At 40.9% G+C, this 21,856-nt stretch overlaps 2 protein-coding genes across 2 annotated transcripts in view; one reads left to right on the top strand and one right to left on the bottom strand.

Annotated features, from left to right (window-relative positions):
- The window catches only part of LOC137356091 (ADP-ribose glycohydrolase MACROD1-like), an 866,553-nt gene that overhangs the window by 145,599 nt on the left and 699,098 nt on the right, over positions 1 to 21,856 (top strand). The window lies entirely within an intron of this gene.
- LOC137356090 (leucine-rich repeat transmembrane protein FLRT1-like) overlaps positions 1 to 21,856 on the bottom strand; it is a 162,595-nt gene that overhangs the window by 86,853 nt on the left and 53,886 nt on the right. Inside the window, exon 2 of the mRNA XM_068021900.1 lies at positions 14,370 to 14,408. The gene's annotated coding sequence lies outside the window, so the exon portion shown is untranslated. The remainder of the gene's footprint in view (positions 1 to 14,369; positions 14,409 to 21,856) is intronic.

The raw sequence follows: 21,856 nt of genomic DNA, 5'->3' as shown, positions 1-21,856 counted from the left end.
TTTTTTTAACCAGTCTGCTATGTGGGACCTTGTCAAAAGCCTTGCTAAAATCCATGTAGACCACATCAACTTCTCTCCCCTCATCTATGTTCCTTGTTACTTCTTCAGAAAATTCGATCAAGTTGGTCAAACAAGATCTTCCCTTAACAATTCCATGCTGACTATCCTGGATTAACCTGTGCCTTTCTAAATGTCCCTTCATTTTCGTATTTCGAGAGTGAACTGGTGGTTCCAGTCTCCACGTGGACAGACTATGAAAACACTCTCTTATTGTCTGCATGCCATCCTTAATTTTACTACCAGAATTATAATTATTTGACTCTTTGCCATTTTAACCTGAATTTCCTTTGTGCCTATTCGCATGTGCATTTTGGCTGCTACTCTGGACCACATCATCCTCCGATGCCTTTCCTCTATTCTTCAGCTGAATGGGACTGCCCTCACTTGGTTCCACTTTTACCATTTAAATCAGAGCCAGGGCATCTCGGCAATGGCTTCTCTTTCTTCACTCTCTGGTGTCCCTCAAGAATTTATCCTTGGGGGGGGACCCCCTCTTCCCATTCCTCATCTGCATGCTGCCAGTTGACATGATCATCTGAAGACGTGTTCTCAGGTTGCATGCTGATGACTCCCAGTTCTACCTTTCCACCAACCTCTTTCGACTCCTCCATTGTCTCTGTGTTATCAGCCTGCTAGTTCGTCATCAAGTCCTGGATGAGCCACAATTTCCTCCAATTACACATTGGGAAGACCTTATCTTCAGCTCCTCCACAAGCTCCGTATCCTCGTCTCTGATTCCATCCCCCTGTCTGCCAATGTCTGAGGCTTAACCAGGTTGTTTGCATCCTCAACATTGTGGCTGGTTTCCCATCCTCCACCCTCCATAAACCTGAGCTCCTTAATATTTATTTGAGGTGGCAGCCTTGGCTCAGTGCTAGCAGAATACGGGTGTGTCTGGGTGTTAGTACAGAGGAAACTCCAGGCCACTTTAAGAAAAAAAATTTCCTGGAAGCAGCACTGTTGGAGAGAAATATCTTTTGAACTTCAGACAGAATAATTGGTGTTTGAAATATAAATTACTTATTGAATCAGAATGGTAATTTTTTTTGTCCATGTAATAGGACAAGTGCCAAAATACAGTCGCAAAGAAACAGATTCATAAATAATATGGCCCTGAGAACCCTCCTTTTGTGCTCTTCCCGTTCTCTTCCGTGCCATTCTTGAAGTGATTGTGCTGCAGTATCCTGGTGTCTTTGTTCATTTTTGATGGCCATCATTTACATTTTAATGACATGCTGAACATTTCAAACTGCTCAGCGCAGAAGAATTAGGATATCACATAACTGAAAGGTAATGAGAAATTTACCGCTGTTCTTGCCTGATTAACGTGCAGTCTTAATTCCAATCTAAAGGCAAATAATCTCAAGAGCTCAACAGAGAATGTACCTTTTTTCCTAACATGAAAAAAACAGTCTGGTTCAATATAGCATTACAGCTTTGTGTTTAGGCTTTCCTTTAGAAACCTAGGTACTGAATTACCAGAGCACTGGACATTTCTTCATTGGTCTCCCAGAGAACCATGATTCAAATCCTAGCCTCAAATAACATTTTAATTATTTCTTCTTTAATTTTTTACATAGTAATTTTATAATTACTTTCCAATTTTCAGTTTGTAAGTTTCATGTTTGTGAAGGTAAGAACTATAAATGGAACATTTTTCAACTTTTTTGCTGCTGTCAGAACTCTGATCAAATATTTCTCTTTTGATTTTAGGAGAGAGATAGACAGACAGTGATGTTGTATTAACACTAGCCCAACCATGTTCCATTTTAAAACAGCTTTTATATTACACTTGGTGCAGTACTAATAATACTGCTAGCTCCTGATGCACAAGTCATGCATAACCAATGGCAACAGTAAAATAACCGCACCATTTGGGTCTTCTTGGCCATTGGCCATAGTGAATCTGATGAACTTATTTTGGCATTGCCTGTTGCACAAGACCTGTTGCAGAGCTGATAGCACTGTAGCGAGATATTAATCTCAGAAGATTACTTCCTGCTGCATCATTGCAGCATTTCTCCTTCCATAGCAGTCTTCCATCCTTGTGGTCTTTGAGTGCCAAATTATACGCAGTTTGGTATGATAGACTTGTGCCCATATTCATTTCAACCCACCAGAGAGAGAGAGAGAGAGAATGTGTTCACAATGCAAGAGTGAAGCCCATGGCAAACAGACATCTCTTGGTGTTGGCTGTACTTATAAAGATAAATTATCGACCTATCTTGTTATGGCAGCTTTGTGAATTGCAGCTAGGTTTAACCCGTCTGCTGATGGCCTGCTAATTGTCCGGAACTCTTTTAATATGCGTGGCATCAGCGGCTGGTAGTCATTCCAAACAGTGACATTCTAACCTCAGACTTCAGGTTGCTCCAAAATAAAATAAAAACAATAAGTGCTGGAACTACTCAGCATGTCTGGCAGCATCTGTGGAGAGAAAAGAAGAGTTAATGTTTCTGGTCAGTGACCTTTCATCAGAACTGGCAAAGGTTAGAAATGTAATAGCTTTTAAGCAAATAATGTGGGGGTGGGGGAAAAGAGAACAAAAGGGAAGGTATTGATAGGATAGAGGGTCAGAGAGATTAACTGACAAGGAAGTCATGGGGCAAAGCTGTTCCATTTCTAACCTTTGCCAGTTCTGATGAAAGGTCACTAACCTGAAATGTTAACTTTGCTTCTCTCTCCACAGATGTTGCCGGATCTGCTGAGTATTTCCAGCACTTTTTGTTTTTATTTCAGATTTCCAGCACCTGCAGTATTTTGCTTTTACTTCAGGTTGCTCTGTCTGGGAAATCAATGTTTTAAAAAAATGGCTATCCAGTTATTCCAGTTTCAACTCAAAACTGCTTAAATAGTAAGTGCAAATTGAGGCAAAAGAAATGCAATGTGAATATTAAAAAAAAACTCTTTCAGTGCTTGCAATTAGCTTCCTTTGGAACTCGGAATGAAATGGAATATAGAATTATATAATGGTTGCAGCACAGAGGGAGGCCATTGAGCCCATCGTGTCTGCACTGGCTTTCCGAGTGAGCAATTCACCTAGTGCCATTCCATCAGTGAACACTGTCATCTTCCCTAACCTCAGATCCATATGTAGACAACCACAAATAGCCTGACGTATGTCTTGTAATTTAGTCAACACTTCAGAAAGTACGTCATTGGTTGTAAAGCACTTTGGGATGTCTTGAAGTCATGAATGGTGCTGTAGAAATGCAAGTCTTTTTTTCTTTATCAGGGATTGCTTTTATGAGTTCCAAAGGAAGCCAATTGCAAGCACCAAAAGTGTTTTTTTAAATATTCCCCCGCCTTCTCCCCATAACCCTACACCTTCTTCCTTTTCAGATAACAATCCAATTCCCTCTTGAATGCCTCGATTGAATCTGCCTCCACCACACTCTCTGGCAGTGCATTCCAGATCCTAACCACTCACTGTGTGAAAAGGTTTTTCCTCATGTTGTCATTTTGCCTGTTACTTTAAATCTGTACCCTCTCATTCTTGATCCTTTCACAAGTGGAAACAGTTTTCCCTATCTACTCTATCCAGACCCCTCATGATTTTGAATACCTCTATCAAATTGCCTCTCAACCTTCTCCAAGGAAAACAGTCCCAACTTCTGTCTTTGTAAATTAAGTTTCCCATCTGTGGAGCCATTCTTGAGAATCTTTTCTGCACACTCTCCAATGCCTTCACATCTTTCCTTAAATGCACCACCCAGAACTGGATGCAGTACTCCAGTTGAGGCCGAACCAGTGTTTTATACATAATAATAAAAGCAAAAACGTTAACTCTGCTTCTCTTTCCACAGATGCTGCCAGACCTGCTGAGTGATTCCAGCATTTCTTGTTTTTGTTTCAGTGTTTTATACAAGTTTAACATGACCTTCTTGCTCTTGTACTCTATGCCCCTATTAATAAAGCCTAGGATACTGTATGCTTTATTAACCACTCTCCCAATCTGAACTCAGCACAGTTACTCAGCTAGTCCCACTCCTCCATCTTTTCCTCGTAGCCCTGCAAATTGTTTTATCTGCATTAAATTTTCTCATTCTATTCTGTAAGCACTTTGTGGGCACTTTCTTTGTGGAAATCTTTCTTCCCCTTTTCCTGAAGGCATTAACTTTAGCTGACTTGTGGTTCAGAGGGTACTAGATGATGGCCTTTAGTACCTTGCCCAAATGAATGTTAGAAGGCTATTTGACCCCTATCCTGTCCTTGCCACAAGGGCAGAGGAGGAGAAAAACATCACCACCTAAAACTGGATGAGGGTATGAAAAAAGTAAGAAACTTCTAACATACAGTTCCATCTGTAACTGTGCTTTAAATATTTAAGTTGTCACCCCTTTTGTATGACTTAAGATTCCAGTTTCACTCCACTGGTATATTTATCATGTTGTTTAACAGCAAGCATCACTCTGGGAAGTGCTTGCAATCTGCTTGTTTTTTTCCCTGCAACAAAGTCTTGTACCTAACGCCTGCCCATGGTGCTTTGGGATGGCATGCTGGAACATTAATGTGTAGTTAAACTTAATGATATGATGCAGGTTTGATCTCACCTCACCCCCACCCCTTCCAGTCTGGTTAGTACCCGACCTCAAATGTGCTGCTGTGAGAGGGAAGACTGAGACAGAAATATATCAAAGTTTGCTGATCCCAAATTAGGGAGCATGACAAAATATGAGGCAGAATGTGAGAGATTGAAGAAAGACGTGGACAGGTTAGCGGAGTGGGATAGATGGCAGATGCAGTATATTGTAGAGAAATGTGAGATAGTAAATTTTGGGAAAGAAATCAGTGAAAGGAAGTTCACTTATTAAGCAGTAAGAGGATGAGTCTCCATGGAGGAAAACCCTTGAAGACCCTAGAAAAAACATTGTGAATGCTAATTAACCTGTCTGTGAGAAAACCCCACCCCATGGAGATTCACCCACAGGATTCTTAATGGTAGATGAACAAAGAGATCTCAGATTATTGGTCCAGATAGAAAACGCCATTGAAGGAGCAAGTGTGATTCTGGGTTTTACATACTAAATGTAAAAGCAAGGAAGTGATGTTGGAATTGTAGAGGTATCGCTGGAGAACCACATGCAGTCCGGGGCATCCCAATTGGGAATGACACAAGAGCTATAATTTAAAAAAATTCTTAACTGCTAGGCCATTTCAGAGGGCAGTTAAGAGTCAAACATATTGACGTGGGTCTGGAGTCACATGTCGGCCAGACCAGGTCAGGACAGCAGATTTCCTTCCCTAACGGACATCAGTTTTTACAGCAATTGATGGTAATTTCATGGCACTATTACTGAGACTAGCTTTCAAATCCAGATTTTTAAAAATTAATTAATTGAATTTAAGTTCCACCAGCTGCCGTGGTGGGATTTGAAACCTGTCCCCAGAGCATTGGCCTGGGCCTCTGGATTACTAGGTCAGTGACATTACCACTATGCCACCATCTCCTCTCTATGAGAGGTTACAATAAAGATTCTTTTGGGTGTTGCTGTGAATGAGAAGTTATAGTTATAAAGAAAGCAGGAGCAAACATTTTGTACAGAATTCCTTCCCTGCTTGCTATTCTAAAGCAAAAGCGCTTCATATAACACATGGGGCTGTGTGATCACTGAAATTATTTCCTTTGAGGCAGATTATGCAGCTTGGCACCGACACAAAAAGAAATTAATTTTGAGTGACAACTTTTCATTTTAGGCTGATGGACTTTGCCAACTAGTTTAGACAACTCAGTACAGTGATACCATTACTAGTCTGAGCTTACCCCTGGGGTTACTGGCAGTCATTTAAATTTGCCACAAGCAACACTGCTACCTGGAAAAGAGCAGGTGAACATCATCACTTGAGGTGGTTTTCACTTAGCAACACTGCAGTGCATGCAGGAATGAAGTCCAGTGGCATTGATGAAATATGTTTGTCTACAAGTGTGCAATAATGCATTTGGGAGGACAAGCAAGGCACAGTGAATGGTAGGATACCTGAGAAGTGTAGAGGAATAGTGGGACCACAGATCCTGAAAGTAGCAGGACAGGTAGATAAAGTGGTTAGGAAGGCGAACGGGATACTTTCCTTTAGTAGCCAAGGCATAAAATATAAAAGCAGCGAGGTTATGCTGGAACTCTAGTACTGTGTACACTTCTGGTCACCACATTACAGGAAGGATGTGATTACAATAGAGAGGGTGCAGAGGAGATTTATGAGGATGTTGCCAGGAATGGAGAATTTTCGCCATGAGGAAAGATTGGAAAGGCTGTTTTCTTTGGAACAGAGGAGGCTGATGGTAGATTTAGTTAAGGTGTATAAAATTATGAGGGGCCTAGATAGAGGAGTTAAGAAGGACCTGTTTCCCAGCAGAGAAGTCAGTAACCAGGGGACATAGATTTAAATTAATTGGAACTATTAAAGAGGAGGGTGGTGGAGGACTAGAACTCACTGCCTGAAAGGATGGTAGAGGCAGAAACCCTCATCACATTTTAAAAAAACACTTGGATATGTACTTGGAGTGCCGTAACCTACAGGGTTATGGACCAAGAGCTGGAAGGTGGGATTAGGTTGGATAGCTTTTTTTCAGCTGGCACAGACACGGTGGGCTGAATGGTCTCCTTCTGTGCTGTAAATTTCTATTATTCTGTAAATAGGATCGGAAATACTCAATGCACTGCAGCACATGCAGTGTCTGCTGCAGAGTGCACTGGTTGTGCTGGTCAACATGTGCACACAGCAGCACAGTTCACCAAGCAAGATATTTTTGGAATTGAACTTCCCAAAAATTCCAAATTGCTCCTTAAAATTTTCTTGCTTCTAAAATTATGAAACCTTTTGATGTAGAGAACTATATACAGCTAGACCTAGCGGTCTTTTATATTTGTGCATAGCTTTATTCAGCTTTGGGATAGGAAGTTCTGTGCGGTATTCCCCACTCTTACATCTGAATTATCTCCATAGGTACGCTCCTTTCAGCTGTTTTATGGAGCTCACAGAGAACAACCGTGTGGGCCTCACTCATGTTTACATTCCTAAAATTGGCTTCCTTTTCCCAGTGGGAGAACTGTAAACCTGTATTCACATTATGACATGCGGCTAACAGAGAGGCTGAATCTTCCTCTGTCTGCTGCACTAGCTGCTATTTCATTGGTGCTGTTTTAGTTTAGGAGACTGGTATTATGAACCAGCTTCTTTACCCTGGTGGCAGATTCACTTTTTTTTAGATTAGAGATACAGCACTGAAACAGGCCCTTCGGCCCACCGAGTCTGTGCCGAACATCAACCACCCATTTATACTAATCCTACACTAATCCCACATTCCTACCAAACATCCCCACCTGTCCCTATATTTCCCTACCACCTACCTATACTAGTGACAATTTATACTGGCCAATTTACCTATCAACCTGCAAGTCTTTTGGCTTGTGGGAGGAAACTGGAGCACCCGGAGAAAACCCACGCAGACACAGGGAGAACTTGCAAACTCCACACAGGCAGTACCCGGAATCGAACCCGGGTCCCTGGAGCTGTGAGGCTGCAGTGCTAACCACTGCGCCACTGTGCCGCCCATAAGTTTGTATGTGCTGCTGAGATGAGGGAGCCAGGAATAGCAGTGTAAATGCCAGGAGCAAGCTCGTAAATGGCAGTCTCCTGGAATCTAACTAAATCAGTACTTATATAAAAGCAACTTCTAATGTAAAAGCCTTGTTGGAGCAATTTTTTTTTAGAGTAATCAGAAACTGAAATTGAAAGCTGTGGCTATTCTGATGTGTGATTTGGTTGTGCTGACTGATGACTCGGCACAGGATTGTCTGGTGACTGTCGGGAAGCTCTGAGATCTGCTAAGAGGATTTCTGAGAAATGTAGGGTATGACATTACACTGGGAAGCAGTCTTGACCTCAGCAGTGTTAATGCATTGTATTAAAACTCTAACACTTGTAAGTTGATCCAATGTTTGAGACACTTAGTTCATTATAATACAGTCAGAAACTCGATTTTATTTATAATTGCTCCTAATTGGTAAAATTAAGTATGGTTTCAAACAAAACTATAATGATTCCGTGTTGAGGTAGGGGAAAATAGGTCCTTCAACACTCTTAACACTTATGGTGAGAATGTGGAACTCGCTACCGCATAGAGTAGTTGAGTCAAAGAGCATAAATGCATTCAAGGGGAAGCTAGATAAATAAATGAGGGAGACAGGAATTGAAGCAAATGTTGATGGGGTGCAATGAAGAGGGGTTGAAAGAGGCTCGTGTGAGCATGAACACTGGCATGGACCTGTTGGGCCGAATAGCCTGCTTCTCTGCTGTAAATACTATGTGAAACTCAGATTGTTGGTTTGTAATGAATTTAATGTGTTAACACTCAAGTGAGTGGTGTATTGTAGGTATCAAGCCCACAGTTTCTTGATGTGATAAATCCCAATAATCATCAGTACCACTTGGGAAAGGCAGTCAGTGGAAACCAGATGCTCCCCCATATTGTAGGACAATAAGTTGCCTGGTTGCTGTTATCCAACTAATTTACGCATGCTTGGGAGCAGCTTTTCTGTCTTTTTGTCCAGGGGAAACTAAGTAACGTATGAACCCAAAGAATTCCGACAAAAGGTCATCAACCTGAAATAGTAACTTTGTATCTCTCTCCACAGAGGCTGCTTGACCTGATGAGTATTTCTAGCCTTTTCTGTTTTTATTTTATAAATCCAAAGATAAAGTTGGGAAAGAAAAAATGTGGGACTAAGCACGACTGCTCTTTCAAAGAGCCAACACAGACATAATGGACCAAATGGCCTCCTCCTGTGCTGCAAGTTTTTATTATTCTGTGAATATCATTAGACAACAGGGTAAGTAGATCAATACATATTTTGTTCTCTTTAAGTGAAAAGAAGGAACTTGTGTTTCTACAGCAACTTTCACCTCAGGACAATCCGAAAGTACTTTACAGCCAATGAAGCACTTTTCAGATGTAGTCACTGTTGTAATGAAGGAAACGTTGCAACCAATTTGCACACAGCAAGATCCCACAGTGAGGAATGAGATAACGTGCAGATAATCTGTTTTGTAGTGATGTTGATTGAGGGATAAATATCAGTTTAATGCCTCAAATTATGTTGGGCAAATTGAGAAAATCTGCTTCCTATTTGATGCCCCCAAAACAGAAGATTCTTCTTGAAAATTCACTATGGAGAATAAAATTGCAGACAATTCTATATTTAGTACAGAGGCTCCTGTTGAAATCAAGAGGAATGGTGACTTGCTAAAACATAGTTCCCCTGAAGTAAACTAGGAATTTCAGTATGCATGCAACGTATTATGAAGTATGTAATTTTTTCTTTGTCATATGAAAAGTATAATACAGTAAATGGATTTTATATTTACCAAACTGTAGTGATTATAATTCACATCATATATTAGAGGATGACAAACAATGATATGAAGGTGCAACTTAACACTTGGGGTTTCAGGTTAATTTTGGAGAGGAACCTTTTCAAGTTCAATACCTTGTCCATTCCCTCTCATTCATTGTGACCTCAAATTCAATAATGTTCGATGCTGATGTGGCATTTTCCATCCTTGATTCACCCAATAATTCCTCAATTGTCTGTTTCTAATCATCATATTTTCCACTTCATTGAAGACAGCTGCCTAAATAACCTATGTCGATGTCTCCTATAAAACAGTTGTTGCACAGACAACTGCCTGCAGTGAAGTGTACAGTGTTACCCAGAAATGCAAACACTGCAGAATTATCAGTTGAAGTGTACAATATTAATAAAACTTGCATTCTTTGACACTCAAGATCTTTGTAGTATTTGGTGTCATTCCTGAGATGAGGGGATTGTCCTATGAGGACAGATTGTGCAGACTAGGCTGATATTCCCTAGTGTTTAAAAGAATATGGGGTTGAAGCATAAAATTGTTTAGGGGCTGGATAGGTTGATGCTGGGAGGATATTTCACCTGACTGGGGATTCTAGAACGAGGGGTCGCAGTCTCAGAATAAGGGGTCAGCCATTTAGGACTGAGATGAGGAGAAATTTCTTCACTCAGAGGGTTATGAATCTTTGGAATTCTCTACTCCAGAGAGCTGTAGCTGCTCAGTTGTTGAGTATATTCAAGTATATTCAAGATACTAAGGGAGTCGAGGGGTATTGGGGGTAATGTGGTGAAGTGGAGTTGAGGTTGAAGATCAGCCATGACAGAGCAGGCTTGACGGGCCGAATGGCTTAGTCCTGCTCCTATTTCTTACGTTTTTATAACAGACATTTCAACATCAAAATCGAACAACTTAGCAAGTTTTTTTGCTAACAAATATCAAAAACTTGTGTAAACTTTTGTGATTATTGGTAGAATAATGTCTGTGCTGGGAAGTAGAACATGGATTTGACCAGCATCAGGTCCTTCCAATTCAAGTAATTTCAACACAGATTAAATGCCGCATTGTTTTATATTAGTCCACCAATAATCCTTAGCCCTAGCTTCAGAAGAGCACCTTTTACTATATCAATGTGTTATTTTAATTAACTGTATGATCATTCTTGTTGTCTCTGTAAGTGAGACTGACGGTTTAGTGCCAAATTATGGTTAGTTTTGTATTGTGGGTGGATTGAGTTTACTCAAATTGGTTTCAGCTTCCATCATGTCAACTATTTATGAGAAAATAAGGGTTTTCATTTCATCTGTTTATGTTGGGCTAATTCTAAATGTTTGTTGAAAGGATAGGCTTCAACACCTAGCATTTTCTAGACTCATCAATATTCTGCTGTACCATGAATTTTTCTAGTTCTACTCTGTAATGCTCATTATAGATAATAGCTTCAAAAATTAGGAACAGATATTAAGTCAGAGAAAAGAATAGCAGGCTTTGAAAGTGAAAGATATTTTTCAGCATTCCAGGAGTTAAAGAAACAATCACTGCTGTGTGCCGGGGAATACTGAGCTCCAAATCGAACACAAAAGTCAAACATGCCCAAGTCTTTATTACTAATTCAAGTCTCGTCATAAAACTTAAAGCTGCAACCCTTGGGAGCAGTAGAAATAACAGTGAGCACATATTTATTTAACAGAAAAAAAACACTTTTTTCTTTTTTTCTCTTTGTTGTATTAAAGGCCACCTGTAGTCCTGCAGGGAGGTTGGGAGTACAATTACAACAGGCCGTTAACCAGAGGGATCTGTAAAATCAAAGGTGCAACCAGAAATTCAGGTCTTCTGTGATCCTAGAAACAGTATTTTGAGAGAAGTTCAAACCGATCTGAGCATGCGAAAGGGGCTTTGGCTTTATAATATGGGTACAAAGGATCAGATGAAAGTTGGAAAGATCTGCAGCCAGAGCAATTTTTAAATTTAATTCTCAGTATGTGGGCATCACTGGGAGGGCTGGCATTTATTCCCCATCCCTAGTTGCTATCTTGAACTGACAGATATTATTATTCTTTAGTGGTTTGATACAGCTGAGTTGTTTGCTCACCACTTCAGAGTGCAGTTAAAAGTCAACCATGTCGGTGTGGAAATGGAGACACACACTGACTGGGTAAGGATGGCAGATTTCATTTAGTGAGTTTTTATGACAGTTCAAAGGCTTTATGGTTTTTCCTGATACCAGCATTTTATTTCTGGATTTTTAAAACTGAATTTGAATTCTCAAATGGCCATGGTGGATTTTGACCTCATGTTGCCTGGATTACTAGTCTAGTAATATAACCACTGCACTAGTGTACCCAACGCAAAACGGAAATGAAAGGAACTGACAAGCACTACCTGATATCATAGAGCAGTAGGAGTTGAGTCCATGGTTTTTAAGAAACTGGAGCCTTAATCCCGAAGAACCTTAATCCTAATCTTAAAGTACAGTCACAGAAGACAGAGGGTAACAGTGGATGGGTGTTTTTCTGAATGGAGGGATGTGACTAGTGGTGTTCCACAGGGATCAGTGCTGGGACCTTTGCTGTTTGTAGTATATATAAATGATTTGGAGGAAAATGTAGCTGGTCTGATTAGTAAGTTTGCGGACGACACAAAGGTTGGTGGAGTTGCGGATAATGATGAGGATTGTCAGAGGATACAGCAGGATATAGATCGGTTGGAGACTTGGGCGGAGAAATGGCAGATGGAGTTTAATCCGGACAAATGTGAGGTCATGCATTTTGGAAGGTCTAATGCAAGTGGGAGGTATACAGTAAATGGCAGAACCCTTAGGAGTGTTGACAGGCAGAGAGATCTGGGCGTACAGGTCCACAGGTCACTGAAAGTGGCAACGCAGGTGGATAAGGTAGTCAAGAAGGCATACGGCATGCTTGCCTTCATCGGTTGGGGCATAGAGTATAAAAATTGGCAAGTCATGTTGCAGCTGTACAGAACCTTAGTTAGGCCACACTTAGAATATTGCGTGCAATTCTGGTCGCCACACTACCAGAAGGACATGGAGGCTTTGGAGAGGGTACAGAGGAGGTGTACCAGGATGTTGCCTGGTCTGGAGGGCATTAGCTATGAGGAGAGGTTGGAAAAACTTGGATTGTTTTCACTGGAACGACGGAGGAGGAGGGGCGACATGATAGAGGTTTACAAAGTTATGAGCGGCATGGACAGAGTGGATAGTCATAAGCTTTTTCCCAGGGTGGAAGAGTCAGTTACTAGGGGACATAGGTTTAAGGTGCGAGGGGCAAAGTTTAGAGGGGATGTGCGAGGCAAGTTTTTTATACAGAGGGTGGTGAGTACCTGGAACTTGCTGCCAGGGGAGGTGGTGGAAGCAGATACGATAGCGACGTTTAAGAGACATCTTGACAAATATATGAATAGGAAGGGAATAGAGGGATATGGGCCCCGGAAGTGCAGAAGGTGTTAGTTTAGGCAGCCATCAAGATCGGCACAGGCTTGGAGGGCCGAATGGCCTGTTCCTGAGCTGTACTGTTCTTTGTACTTGGCCAAACTGTCACAATTCTCTTAATATCTTAGAGAAAAAAATCCAATTGTATTTTTTAATATTTACTTTTATTGAATGTTTATAAATTATCCCCCATCTTTGTAGACATTTCTATGGCTGAGAGATTATGGTTTAGGCCTGCTTCCAGAAAGTTGTTCTGTGGGTCCCTGCATCTGGCTGTCCACAGATGTAGTGACCATTGGGAATGACTCCCTCCAGGGAGATACTGAAGCATCTACTGTTTGCAGGGGCTGAATTGGGAACTGGGCAGAGTAAGGTCTGCTTTTGTCCTCCCTCTGTGGCTCTGCGCTTTGATGGTCTAAAGCTCAACCTGCACTGTTTGTGTTATGTTTTCATAGTATACATTCAGAAATATTGCTTCCTTCAGCAAATGAAGCAAGAGGTTGTTGCTGCAGTTCATTGATGCACTAACCTGCTGCACTGTAGTCTGAAAGGATACTATTGGTACCAGCAGTTTCCTCTACCCAGCGAGTTGCTGAACTCAAAATGGGGTTGTAAGAAGAAGCATGGAATTTCAAATAGAAGAGGACCAAATGATTCCACACCATTCTCACTTTCAGGGGAATCTTGAAATATCGGACATTTGCAAAGAAGTATAATTAATGTACAAAAATGAATTACAGTAGTCATAAACCTCAAGCAAGATTCGAAGTTTTTTTTTCACTACTTATAGTGGATATGTGGAATATGCTGTCAGGAAAGGTAGCTAATTCTGGGTCATTTGATATCTTTATTAAAAAAAGGTGTATTTATGTCGCGCTATCAAACAAAATTTGATATGGAAACACATGAGGAGATATTAGGGCAGATGACCAGGTCAAAGCGATAAGTTTTAAGGACCATCTTAAAGGAGGAGAGAGAGGTGGAAAGGAGGAGTGATTTAAGGAGGGAATCCCAGAGTTTACATCCTTGGCAGCTGAAGGCATGTCCACCAATGGTGGAGTGATTTTAAAAAAGAAAAATCAGGGATGTGCAAGAGGCCAGAATTAGAAGAATGGAGAGATCCCGTAGGTTTGAATAAATATCTGACAAAAAAAGGAAGGGAGGACGAGGTTGATTCGCTTGGGGTTAAGAAGAGAGGTGAGTTCTTGGGTATGGATCATGGAGTAAACTTGATGTGTGGTCTGAGTAGCTTTGACCTTTCTAAAAAAAAAGATATGTTCCTCATTTTTTCTCCTATTTACTTCTGACAGTTATTTGTTGTTTTCGTAATTCATGGTGTGGCCATGATATCATTAAAGAGCTAGTTTAGAGCAGTTACTGAGCCCAATAGTTTGAGAAACTGTATGGAGATCAGTAGATACATTTGTTCACCCAGAGCAAGATCGAACTGTACATGTTAAGCCAGCTTCTTTACACTGCTGAGCATATCAGTACTCACCTTCCCTCCAAGCACTTTCATTGGCACTCGATGTCCAAGCTAAAATAAACCAGAAATATACAGACAAGAATGAGAGTGTTGAAGTTAATAATTTCAAATAGATGTTTTGAATTTGAAATTGACTGTCTTAACGTGCTGAGAGTGGGCAGATGGCCAGTTCTTAGGTTTCTGAAGATGTTACTCTTGAACAGTTGCTTCAGGAATACATGAGAATAACCTTGTGTATTTACATTAAACCACTACATTAAACCCTGGTAGTGAGAAAGAGCCTGTATAGAAAGGACAGACTAACAGGAAAGTCAATATTCAACGCACCAATTTAGTCTGATGGTTAGTAATTACAGCATGTGATTGTAAGATTTCTTTGAACTCATTTATTAAGGGAATATGAGTGGGTTCCATTTAATACTGAATCTATACTCATTATTTCTTTCATCATTCATGAACCCACAGCTGGCCATATGAAACAAATAATTATCAGCTATGTCCACTAGAGCGCTTCCAAGGGTTAAAAAGAAAATAGTTTATAAAATTTTTCATGAGAGAATTTGTTTTTGTTCGGTAATTGTTGCTTAAAGTTGTTTATTTTGTCCAGAAATGTATTGGCTTTGTGTTTCGCAGTATTCAGCTGTACAGCAGGGTTCATTTGTGAATTTTTCTGGGAGTACACCATCTTTTGTGGAGTTTTTCCCCATGTTAAAGATTTGGGAACATTTGAGCTGCAGTGGGATCTATGTTTATTCCAGGATTTAAAGTGCGGTTTTGGAATTTTAATCTTTTTTCAAACATTGATTTGACAAAATCAGTGGCTACATTACAATAGATTTGTTGCATCATGTTCTGTAATATAATGAAGTATTTTGCATTTGGGAGTACTAAAATGACCAGGAATAGAAATTGAGTGTAAATGAATGGCAAATGAACAACTAGCATTGAAGTCTTCCTGAGTGGGTGACCTGAAAGTCCTCTCATTTGAAATCCCTTAGATCATGATTTTCTTTCCTCCTAGTTTTGGATGGGTCACCTGGCAGAGCAGGGAAAAAATAATGTGAAGGGGAGTGTATGGTCGGGAGAGTATCTCTGCACCTTGATTGAGTGTGCTGTCTGGTGAATCTATCAGTGGATGGATTGATAGTACTTGTGATTGCAAATAAAGACAATGAGGGAGGCTATTCAGCCCATTTTAACTCATTCATCCAAAGTAAAAAGCTTTTGTGCTCCAAATCACCTCATCACCTAAATGGGGTTTGAATTAAACTAAGATTTCTTTGCTCCACCATCTCACCCAGAAGATCATTCAACTATTTATCACACTTTGTGCAAAAATATTTCTCCCGCCATGTCCTAAGTTGTCCTTTCGCCACTTTCAGCCTTTTAATTCTTTGTCTTGGCTTAACTTGAATGAGTACTGTTGCTTTATTTTGTACCATTTAATATTGTGTATATATACAGAGCACATATGTACTTAGACTCTCAACCAAGAAAGATGGAAAAGTGGGATTAAGAATAAATGGAGACTTCCTTTGTGATTAACCATACAGTGATACCTTTTGAAAAATTATTATTTAAGATAAGTGCACATATGCTCATCACCTTTTCTTGTTGCTGAGAAAAAGTCACATCGCACTGAGAAGTGGTACATGAGCAGGACAAGCAAACCTTCTATGGTTTGGATATTTAATTTGGTTTGATTTGAAGGAGTCTAAGGTAATCAGACTTTTGGAACCAAACCTAAATGACTTACAATTACTATTTTTTCCAGATTTAAAAATTGTCAGCTTGCCAGTTCTTGTCTGAAAATACTATCATTTGGGGGCATTCTCCCTGCACTCCCCCCCCCCCCCCCCCCCCGCCCATCTTATCAGGCCTGAAAGATGGTGTGGTTTCTTAGCTCCCATCTCCCCCAACAAAAGACATCCTGAACTTCAGCTAAGGGCATGAGATGATTACAATCTCTGGGTTGCTGTCCTGTCCATTACAATAAGCAATCAGAATATTTGTGTTGCCTTAATGAACCAACTAATACGCAATTCAGTCACGGCACTTAACAGTTTCTTTAACATTGTCAGAGAGGAGGATGCAAGCAAACGAACAACATTTGGCTGAGGTTAGCTTCCAAACACTTACATCAAAACAAAGAAAGATTTGCATTTATATAGCACCTTTCATGACCATTGCAAAGCACTTCACAGCCAATGGAGTACTGTTGATGTAATGTAGGAAATGTAGTAGCCAATTTGCACACTGCAGGCTCCCACAAACAGCAATGCGCGAATGATCAGATCTAGTTCTAGTGATGTTGATTTAGGGATAAATATTGTCCAGGACTCTGTGGCAAGTGTTCCCTGCTCTTCTTTTAAATACTGGTTATGGGATATTTTTACGTCCACCTACAATGGCAGATGGGGTCTCAGCCTAACAACCCACCCGAAAGATTGCACCTCCAACAGTGCAGCATTTCCTGAGTACTGCCTCACCGACAGTGCAACACTCACTCAATACTGCCCTTCCAACAGAGCGGTGCTCCCTCAGTACTGCAGTGGAGTGACAGCTTTGATTTTTGTGCTGAAGTCCTGGAGTGGGGCTCGAATCCGCAACCTTCTGACCCAGGCGACAGAGTGTTCTACCAACTGACCCACAGCTGACACTATTCACCACTAATTTTAATAAAGCAACCATTTTTTGATATACTGAAGGGAATGGCATAATTTTTATCTTAACATCAGAAATAGGAGCAGGAGTCGGTCATGCAGCCTATTGAGCTTGCTCCTTTTGAAACCCAGAGAAAATAATGGAACTAGGGAGAGGCAATTTAGAGCAATTCCAACTCTGAAGCATCATGCACAGAGCTTCTTTTTCTGGGTCAGAATGTCAGTTCATTGTGCTTCCTGATCAATAAATCTCCGTCGGGGAACCGACAAATGAATTGATATTTGTTTAAACCTCTGGGAATCCAGTGGTTGCCTGCACACCGAGCCTGTCTAGACGTTGAACCTGTTGGTATTCATCTTAAGTATTTATCTGCTTGATGGAGCACTAATTAAAAGGAAAAGAGGAACATTATTATTTTATTAAAAAATTGTCAGTGTAACTGGTCAGATGAGCACTCTGTAGGGAGCAAAGTACCATCTGATTAGTGTAAAAGAATAATTGTGGTCTGGGCTGCCTTGTCTTTATAGTATTTCATAGCACATACTCGTTGGAGAGTTTTACAGCAGTTAGATGTGATTTAATAGTTAATAGCACCAACAACCTGCATTTCTTTAGTGCCTTTAAGATAATTGGCTAAAGAACCAGAGAGATGAGATGAGAAATTTTTATGCAGTGAGTTGTTAAGTTCTGGAATGAGCTGCCTGAAAGGGTGGTGGGAGAAGATTCAATAGTAATTTTCAAAAGGGAAATTGGGTATATACTTTAAAAGGAAAAAAACTGCAGTGCTTTGTAGAAAGAGCAGGGGGAGTGTGGGGCTAATTGGATCGCTCTTATTTCAAAGAGCCAACACAGGCATGATGTATTAAATGGTCTTCTTCTATGCTGTATGATTCTTTAAGCAGATTGTACAGTCAGCTGACACTCAAAAATGTGTTCCAGCCTTGAGAAAAATCCCAGTTGTTATATAATGTACATAGTTTTGCAATTTTGCTTTCAATGAATACAATTCAGACCTTTGACTATTGTCAGCTTCCTAGTCACCATTCTGGCTAAGTTTTACTATAAAGTACCTTGTCTTAAGATTGGAAGAGGGGGGTATGGTTATAAGACTGTGTAATTCTAGGAAACAGTTGGTGAGGTTAGAGTGACTGCCCTTGACATCAAGGCAGCATTTGACTGAGTATAGCATCAAGGAACCCCAGCAAAACTGGAGTCAATGAGAATCGGGGAGAACTCTCCACTGGTTGGAGTCATATCTAGCACAAAGGAGATGGTTGTCGTTTTTGGAGGTCAATCATGTCAGTCCCAGGACATCACTGCAGGTGTTCCTTTGAGTAGTGTCCTAGGCCCAACCATCTTCAGCTGCTTCATCAATGACCTTCCATCCATCATAAGGTCAGAAGTGGGGATGTTCGCTGATGATTGCACAATGTTCAGCACCATTCATGACTCCTCAGGTAATGAAGCAGCCCGTATCCAGATGCAGCAAGACTTGGACAATATCCAGGCTTGGGCTGATAAACGGCAAGTAACATTCGCACCACACAAGTGCTAGGCAATGACCATCTCAAACAAGAGAGAATCTAACCATCTCCCCTTAATGTTCAATGGCATTACCATTGCTGAATCCCCTACAATGGGGGTTACCATTCAACAGAAACTGAACTGGACCAGCCACATAAAAACTGTAGCTACAAGAGCAGGTCAGAGGCTGGGAATTCTGTGGTGAGTAACTCACCTCCTGACTCCCCAAAGCCTGTCCACCATCTACAAGGCACATGTCAGAAGTGTGATGGAATACTCTTTGCTTGCCTGGATGGGTGAAGCTCCAACAACACGCAAGAAGCTCGACACCATCCAGGGCAAAGCAGCCCCCTTGATTTTGCACCCCATCCACCATTTTCAACATTCACTCCCTGCACCACCAATGCACAGTGGCAGCAGTACCATCTGCAAAATGCAGTGCAGCAACTCACCAAGGCCCCTTTGACAGCACCTTCCAAACCCGTGACTCTACTACCTAGAAGAACAAGGGCAACAAGGGAATGTCACCAACTACAAGTTCCCTTCCAAGTCACACACCATGTTGACTTGGAACTATATTGCCGTTCCTTCACTGTTACTGAGCCAAAATCCTGGAACTCAATTTCTAACAGCAGTGTGGGTGTACCTACCCCACACGGATTGCAGCGGTTCAAGAAGGCAGCTCACCACCAACTTCTCAAGGTCAATTTGGAATGGCAATAAATGCTGGCCTAGCCAGCGATGTCAACATCCCATGAATAAAAAAAATTATTATAGGTTAATGGGGAGAGGTTGTTCTAATGTGTGGTGGCACTCCTGCATATGCTGTGCCCTGCTTATGTTGAGTCATTAATTGGGCAAGAAATCTGTTCTTGACTTAGTTTGGTGTTTTAACTGCTAACTTCCTGAATTGCATAATGGTGGGGAGGATTGGGGAATTTGTTGGAAACCTAGGTGGTGAGCTAATTGTTTAAAAAAATTGACAGGAAGAGAGCTGCTCGTGTTGACAGTTGAAACTGAAAAATTCATTGCATGTGAACATTTTCAGAAGACAAGAGCTTCAAATGTTTTTCATGAGTTACATGTGCAGCAGAATGTAGGCTTGAACCCCGGAACTGTGCTGGGAGCCAAGAGTATTCTCACTAGGATTTTAAAACAGTTGTCACGACCTGGTGAGAAAGAGGTCTCGGGGTCCCTCTCAGCCTTCACCTGGTCTTCACGTAACAGTGTTTAATTTTAAACACGCCATGTTTTTACTTCCCCCCTTGGTGAATCCTTGTTCACCGCTTTCCAATTATAAGGCAAAGAAACCAGCACAAACAGGTTTTCTTAGGTTTAAGTAAGAAAGGTTGAAATTTATTAAACTTAAACTTTAATTCGGTTGACGCCTATGGATGTGCGACGCGCCCACGCTTGCATGCATACGCGATACACACATGCAAATAGAGACAGAAAAGAGAAGAAAAATAAAGTGGAAAAGTTTGAGGCAATACCTGAAGAGTTTTTGTTACGTTTTTTCAAGCTCACTGTAGAGTCCTTGATTGTAGGTAGATCTTGCTTTTTGTTGGGGCCCAGTATTCTTCTTGAACCTTGTTCGCTATAGGAGACTTTTCCCTCTTGGGGTTCATGTGCCTTCAGTAGATTCAGAGGCTTGTGAAAAAGAGATGGGAGCAGACAGGAAAGATCTTCACAGTCCAGGAGCAAACAGTCTTTCTGCTCAAACTCTCTGTGGCTAGTTCAAAGAATCCTGGGTCAGCCAGGTAGACATGTGACCAGCTGGTCCAACCAGTCCTGGCTCCTGTGGATTTCATCACCCCAGCAGACACTGGAATGTGCTTCCCTACCCCCTCGCTGTTCGGTGATCAACATCCATTGTGGGTTGAATGTGTCAGGGAATGGTTCTTTGTCTACACAGGCACCGTCTGTTAGTATGGAAATGTTTTTTCAGCCACGGCTGATCTGTTTAACAAGTCATTTCCTCATTCCAGCAACAGTAAAGAAATCAATGTTCACATGACCAAACCAATGTGCCTCATTCTTGGCAGGTGGGGGCCTGCATGACACAGTGTGCTGATGAACGAATTAAAAATTCACACAGCTGCATTGTAGTTCTTCTCCCCAGAAGTCCAGCAAAGAATAATAGTGGGCAAGTCAAATTATTATGCTGTTTCTACCAAAATTGTTAAGAACACCCAGTGGATTTTATTGTAGCAAATGTTGGGGTTGTGTCTGGAGAGAGCATTTTTGAGTTATATAACTATAACTTTAAATGGAGAGTGTCACTAAGAAACATAGCTGTATCCCACTGAACATTGGCTAAAGTGTGATTTTTTCCCCCCTATTGTGAATTGGTGAGTGTGGCAGGTATGGGAGGAACAGGTGACTTTGGACCTAAGATTTCCCAAGCTCTCCACCACTGTGGTGGTGGTAGTGGGGTGGGGGGGGGGGGGGGAGGAGAGGGGGAGGGTGGTGCAGTGGTTTCAGCGCCTCATATCAGGGTCTGTTGTAGACTAATTGATAGAGATTGATTGCTGTGATTAGTCAACATTCTCATTATATCATCCAGGATGACAGAAGGTGAACTCGGTCTTTTTTATCCAGTAATTCCTCTGGTCCAAATAAGCTAAACATTCCACTGTCAAAGGTGTTAAAGATGGAGAAAAGCAGTAAGTGTGAAAAATTAAGAGTGATTCAATTTTTTTGGATTCATGTATACATTAGTTATCAGGAAGGTCCAGAACTGGTTGTTATATAATGATTTGCCGAGAATATTGCTAAAACCATTATCTACTCAAATCCATTTATCAAAAGAATTAAGTCTGAAAGGCTTGGAAGTTTTCGGTTACCACTACCATGGGGAGGTCTAGAGCTAGACTATTGATTGTTAAAACTAATGCTGATTAACCTCAACGGAAGATATAATTGCCAACAGTGATGTCAATTGCAAAGTAATAAGCTGAGAAATGATTGTTGGTGAATTTAATGGTGGTCGCTATTTCAAAATAATTCTTGCGTTAAAATAGCAGGCAGGGAAATGTCATCCAAACATGTTAAACATTCATCCATTAATATCACCAACTATCATTTCTAGGCTTTAGTCACATAATTTTGAAGGCAAGAAAGAAGTTTCATTTATACAGCAATTTATCATGTCCTCAAGACATCCCCAAGCACTTGACAGTAATGAATTACTTTTTGAAGTGTAGTCACAGTTGTTATGTGGACAAATACAGTTGCCAATTTGAGCGAGGAATGTGGGTCAAGATACCGGGAGAAACACCTTGGTCATCTTTAAATTGTGCAGACAGACT

Source organism: Heterodontus francisci, chromosome 44 (genome assembly GCF_036365525.1).
Source record: "Heterodontus francisci isolate sHetFra1 chromosome 44, sHetFra1.hap1, whole genome shotgun sequence".
NCBI lineage: Eukaryota > Metazoa > Chordata > Chondrichthyes > Heterodontiformes > Heterodontidae > Heterodontus > Heterodontus francisci.
The sequence above is the reverse complement of the archived record's forward strand: the minus strand, read 5'-3'. Positions and strand labels throughout refer to the sequence as shown.